Source organism: Dendrobates tinctorius, unplaced genomic scaffold, assembly GCF_039654945.1.
Source record: "Dendrobates tinctorius isolate UK_male_01 unplaced genomic scaffold, ASM3965494v1 ptg000015l, whole genome shotgun sequence".
Lineage (NCBI taxonomy): Eukaryota > Metazoa > Chordata > Amphibia > Anura > Dendrobatidae > Dendrobates > Dendrobates tinctorius.
In genome coordinates, this window is record NW_027361683.1 from 20,634,863 (window position 1) to 20,641,157 (window position 6,295).

Sequence of the window (6,295 nt, forward strand, 5' to 3'; positions counted from 1 at the left end):
GCATAGCGTTGACAGGCTGCGTTAACGCTATAGCAAAGCGCGATATGCGTTATGCTATACCGCTAGCGCTGATGATTCATCAGCGCTAGCAGTGACGGAGCCTCAGACGCTGCAGCCCGCGTCCGAGGCTCCGTCTGTGAATAACGGAACATCGCGAACGCGTGCCGCTTTACGGCATGCGTCGCAATGCGCCACATAATGGGGGTCAATGGCAGCGTTAACGGACTGCATTACACCGCGTTATACCGCGGTGTAACGCAGTCCGTTAAACGGACTGCCATAACGCAGTGTGACCCCAGCCTTAGAGGCTAGAACACCTACAGTAGATCATAAGCTGGGTGTCAACAATGTTAACTTAGCCAATTAGATGTATGTATGCTAATGCCAGCACATAGTTAGAGATAAGATGAGCCAATTATATTGTTACAATACATGATACATGAATACTGATAAGCTATAAAACCCCGGACCAAGGTATGGAATAAAGAGAGATCTGCTTTGATTCTTAAGGGTATGTCACACTAAGAGATATCGCTAGCAATATCGCTATAACTTGTGATGTTATAGCGATATTGCTAGCGATATCTCTGTGTCTGATACTTACCTACGACCGGCTCCCCCACTGGTTATCGCTGATCGCGCGAGAACGTTCAGGACTGTTTCTCGTCGTCTGCTTCCTGCGGCGCTTCCTGCTGTGAGGACGAGCGACGCGTGGAGCCGGGCGGGAGGACGCAGGATCGCCTGGTGTGACAGGTAAGTAGCGATCCCCGTCCCCAGCGATGTCGCTAGTGAGATCTGCCTGTGTGGCAGCTCACTAGCGACCACAGCGATGTACCAGCGATCCTGACCACGTCATATCGCTGGTCGGGATCGCTGGTACATCGCTAAGTGTGACAGTACCTTTAATGTAATAGAGTGGCTCTTCCGTGCACGTATTTGAAATTTACGATTTAATATGGAACATGCACAACGTCTCAGAACGTCCCACATTATGTGGCGACGACAGCATCATCAGCCAGCATCAGCTGATTCACACAAGCACGCTCGTCATTTCTACACTAGCGTGACTGCTCTATAAAGACCATGCTTGTGCCTACCTAACGCATGCACTCACCTATGCTAGTGGAACGTCCAGCAGGGCCGGGGGTACTCGGTACTGGGCCTTTCAGGCTCTTTGAATGGGAAGTGTGTCACGGTGGTGATGGTGACCCGGTCCGTGGCCCTGGGGGTCCAATGTAAATGATGGAAGTTCAGATGAAGGGGAAGATGATAGGATAGTTTTAGGGGAAAAGGGGAATCGTGACGCCACCTGTGGTATTCAGCAATGCAGGTGTCAAGCCGACGCTGCTCTGCAGATCCTCTGGGACTGTGTTAGGGCAGGGGGGATGGTAAAGCTCTCCACAGGTAGAGCTGTGTCCCAGGGCAGTTGAGCTGGTGATGGAGATGGTGCTTGCAGTGTGAGGCAGGCAGTTGTAAAATAACTCAAAGGACACGGTTGGGTGCAGTTTCTGGGTTTTTACTCACAAGTTTCGTGTACACGTTGGTCCACTTAGTGCTGAGTCCTCTGAGGGAGGGGTCCGGCAAACTCCCAGGCAGATTGGGTACACCTTTCAGGACTCCTCTTTGTGTCTTCTCTCAAGGCCGTGTCTCTGCGCTGAATTCTCCTTACTTTCCCTGCCATGCGCCTTCACAAGTAGTGCCCCCAGCTGGCAGCCACGGATCTCCTCAGGAGACGTGGGTCAGGCCCCAAGGTCTGTTACTCATACCGCTGCCTTTTGGGAGGGTGCTTGTGGCTGTGGCTGAGGCACTTAAAGTTACCTCAGCCTCCGGCTTCCAGCTGAGACCTGTAGTCCTCCACTAGCTTCAGGGGCCGGCTCCCTCACTCTGGCCTGGTCCTTCCCTTCCTGGATGCGGGCACCATGGGTGGCCAGTCGCACTACCTGTGCCCCTAGGACCCCTTCTTCCCAGTCCAGGAGCGTGGACAAGATGTTTCTCTCCTTTCCACCCACAGTCCTCTACAGCAATCCTGCTCTCTCGCTGGTCCTGTCACCAACTGACTAGTTTCTGGAAGGATCTCTTTACCTCAGAACTAGCTCCTACCACCAACTGTCACCTTTCTCACTCTGATTGGATGCCTAACTATCACACCACTACCTAAGCTCCTTCCACTCTACCTACCTTCTACACTAACCCCCCACACCTTTTCCTAGCCAGTCTGGGATGAGGCCATCCTCCCGAAGGGTGCGCCCAGGTGCCCTGACTAGCTTGTGTGTGTGTGTTGAGTGCAGTGTTAGGAGTCCTGGGTGGTGATCCCTCCTTACCTGAGGGTGGGATACCACACCTCTGGATGAGGTGCAGTACCTCTGTGGCAACCGGACCCTCAGGCACGCCATACTAGCTGTTAGGGACGGCGGAACGCACTAAATATAAATAATAGGAAGTGCGTTTGCCGCCTGGGGTCCACCGTACAGTAGATGTAACATCCGCTGCTGAGTAATGGCAGACTCGCTATATGGCGGTATTCTGTGTTCAGGTTAAACGTCACCCGGGGTGCGCAGAGCGGACTCTGTTAACCTCACAGAGGCCCTAAAGCATAAACGCCGAGCCTGTTAGCTTCACAGGTCTCAGCTGGCGTGCACACACGGTATATAGTCACAGGACACGGCCCAAGACAGAGGTCGGTGTCCGTCTTGACCTACCGTGCGTGCAGTGTCGCTACCGCGGACGCCGGTAAGTGCTGCTAACTGCAGCGCAGTGGTAACTACTGCCGCTATACGATAGTGCTGTCAGGCGTGACACCATCGGACGCTAATGCAGAGGTGCGATATGCACTGTGGCCTATAGCTTGCCACTGACTGGCGCTGACTATCTCTCTAGTTCCCTATCCACATGCGTAGTATCACAGGAAAGTGGTTTCAAATGAGTCAGTCACCAGAATCATACATCCGTCACCATTCACACATAGCAAGTATAGTCCTTACTAGCGCATGGGCGAGCGGCCATGCGGGCCATTTATAGCCATGCGCTTCCGGGACCTTCCAGACCTCTGAGATGGGCCAATCAGATCAGGACAAGGACCTGAGCACGTGACCCCCGATCTCCACTGGGAGATCATTTCGTGGGCATGCCCAGTAGCGCGGCAAGAGGACAGCCTCTGGAGTGGTTTCCTGCAAAGCAGGTTGCGCTACCATTACTGGTCCAGAGGTGGCAGCAACATCCAGACCCAGAGAGCTGGTCTGAGCAGGGCACCTGGATCACAGAGATTGCTGTGCAGGTCCCAGAGCAGTCGGAAAGGAATGGGAGACTGCTGGATGTATGGCTCTGGATTCCTGCTGTGCAGCTGCAGTAATCCGATGCCTAACACTAGCAGTGCATCAGTCCATACAGTTATGCTGTGGGAGTTTATAGCTGGGTGCACACAGCTAACATTAATAGTGACAACCCTGACTGCCTGCATTTAGGTTAACACAGCTGTTCTATCCAATTTTTAGCAAGTGCAATAGCACAAATGGCTCAGATCAAATTATCACCAGCGATCTACCAATAAAATATATACACAACACCTCAACATCTAGAGGAATAGAGAGAATTGGAAATAAAATATCTCTAGGCTCATTGATTATAATCAACTTAAACCTGACTTATAATTTAATAAAGGACATTAGTCATGGATTATTATTAATTTTCCAATGATTAAATAACTTACAATACCATGACTGCTGTAACAGTATACTATATTACTATGTTCATTATTGCATCACTGTTACCTTGTGTTTGACATGTTCCATGACCTAGGTATGAGGTTGGGAGGCTGCAGTCCTACCTGACCACAGGTGCATGAGTGACCAAAACTATAAAGGTGGATGTCAATTTGGGTGAAGTCTATTGCAGATGTTGCATAATGACACAAGAATTTAATGTTATGCCTCCGATAATAGTTAAAGGGGTTTTCTGGGATCAAAAAAGACAGCAAAGATGAAAAAAGCCATAAAAAGCATGTCACTTGTTACATCTTCTGCCGCTCCAGTGCTCTTGGTTAATTCTTGTTTACTGGCTGAAGCACTGTTGACACATGTGACCGCTGCAGCTAATCACTGGACTCAGTGGTGTGACTACTTACTGCAATTATCACATGTGTCAAAGCATTGAAGCAAGGAATCAAAGACTGGTAGGTAGAGCCAAAACTGTAATATGTCCTATAGAATTCCCCCCCCTTGGCTACTTATTGTCGATCCTGGACTAACCCTTTAAGGATTATTTCAAGGCCTCTGTCAATAGATTAGATATTGGCTACATTCAGCAACATTATGCTGTGTGTATATGCACATGCCAATTTTAATCTATGGAGTAGATCTGGAGATGTTCAGCATGGATGTGAAACCAGCCCATCTTCATTAACTGTGTGAGCTTGTTCAAGTGTTATAGTCCAGAGCTTTACATAGCAAATATTGTATGTTTTATTTTATATTGTTTTATGAATAATGTTTTGGCCTTTTTGACTACATCCACTTGACTCCAATCATACGTTATTATACATCTTAGCATCTTTAACAGTGATATTTCTCTTGTTTAGACATGGTAAATTATGTGACATTGTGTACATTATGATCAAGTAAGTGTGTAAAATTTCTTACGTTTTTGATTTTTAGTATTTCTCTGTTTAATAGGGTATGACAGAACTCCAATTAGTTTTCTGCTGCGGAAAGGATAGATTTTTGGATTTTTGGATACGTCTGTGTGTGGTGGCTCTTGAAGCAATGACTCCAAAAGCAGTCCACTCCTTGTGAATCTCCCCCACATTTTTGAATGGTCTTTTCTTAACAATCCTTTCAAGGCTGCTTGTGCACTTTTTCTACCAAATTTTTTCCTTCCACTCAACCTTTCATTAATATGCTTGGATACAGCACTCTGTGCACAGCCAGCTTATTTAGCAATGACCTTTTGTGGCTTACAATCCTTGTGGAGTGTGTCAATGACTGCCTTCTGGACATCTGTCAAGTCAGCAGTCTTCCCCATGATTGTGGAGCCTACTGAAACAAAGTAAGGGAACTTTTTAAACTCTTAGGAAGCCCTTGCAGGTATTTTTTGTTAATTATTCTAGTTTACTGAGATAATGACTTTTGGGTTTTCATTGGCTGTAAGCCATAATCATCAACATTAACAGAAATAAACACGTGAAATAGATCACTATGTTTGTAATGGCTCTGTATAATATATGAAATTCACTTTTTGTATTGAAGAACTGGAATAAATTAACTTTTTGATGATATTATAATTTTATTAGAAGCATCTGTAGCCACCCACTTAACTTCTTAAAGGGAAACTGTCACCTAATTTTTGCCCTATGAGATCTCTTTCTGTCATTTAGGTTTATTTGAACATTGAAGGCCATTAAATAAATAAATAATTATCCTTTTCTGACTTTGGATGTACTGGTTCTTCCAATGTGGCTCAAGCCTCTTAATGAATCTGGTACGTCTTAAAAGTGCACCACTGTTCGCCTTGCCACAAATCCGACTATAGTTGTAGACTGCAGTAAGATTTTTGTTTTAAGGTTTGCCATAACTCATCATTAATTAGCCTCACCCCGCCTTGCCCCTGCTTCGCCTATTTTTGTGGACCTGTCTGAAGCTAGAGTTAAAACACAAAAGGTCGCAACATTTTTTAACACCTCGCCATCCGTAAAAATTTTGCAACTTTTACACCTGATTTCTCATGTAAACACATTGAAGAATTTGGGCAATGACTTCTGCATATGAATTGGACTGTCCAGGTTTGAAACACTATCGAACTACTTTTAGGATTGGTCATCAATATCAGATCGGTAGAGGTCTGACACACCAAACCCCCACTGGTCAGCCACCGTAGCTACACAATATACAGACCCTTAACACTTAAACACCAAACACAAAAGTGCAGTCAAAGCGTACCATAAAGTGTAAACTTTATTAAATTTATAAATATAAAAGTTAACAACCAGGAATATTGGAGAAGAGGGGGGAAAAATGCAACCACCCGGTAAGAACACATCAAATCGGGCTCACTCTCCACCCACCCACACTACAGCAATAGATAGCCAGTATTGCATATGCTTTTAAGGCTAAAATCAATACACCATAAGGGAGCAAGTGCTCGCATAAGTAACGGCTTCATAGTGTGCCATACAAATAACAATATGTGGTGATGGTAATATTACCTATTGTGCTGCAGCGGTATGGTGAGGTGGGCTATCTATTGCTGTAGTGTGGGTGGGTGGAGAGTAAGCCTGATTTGATGTGTTCTTATTGGGTGGCAT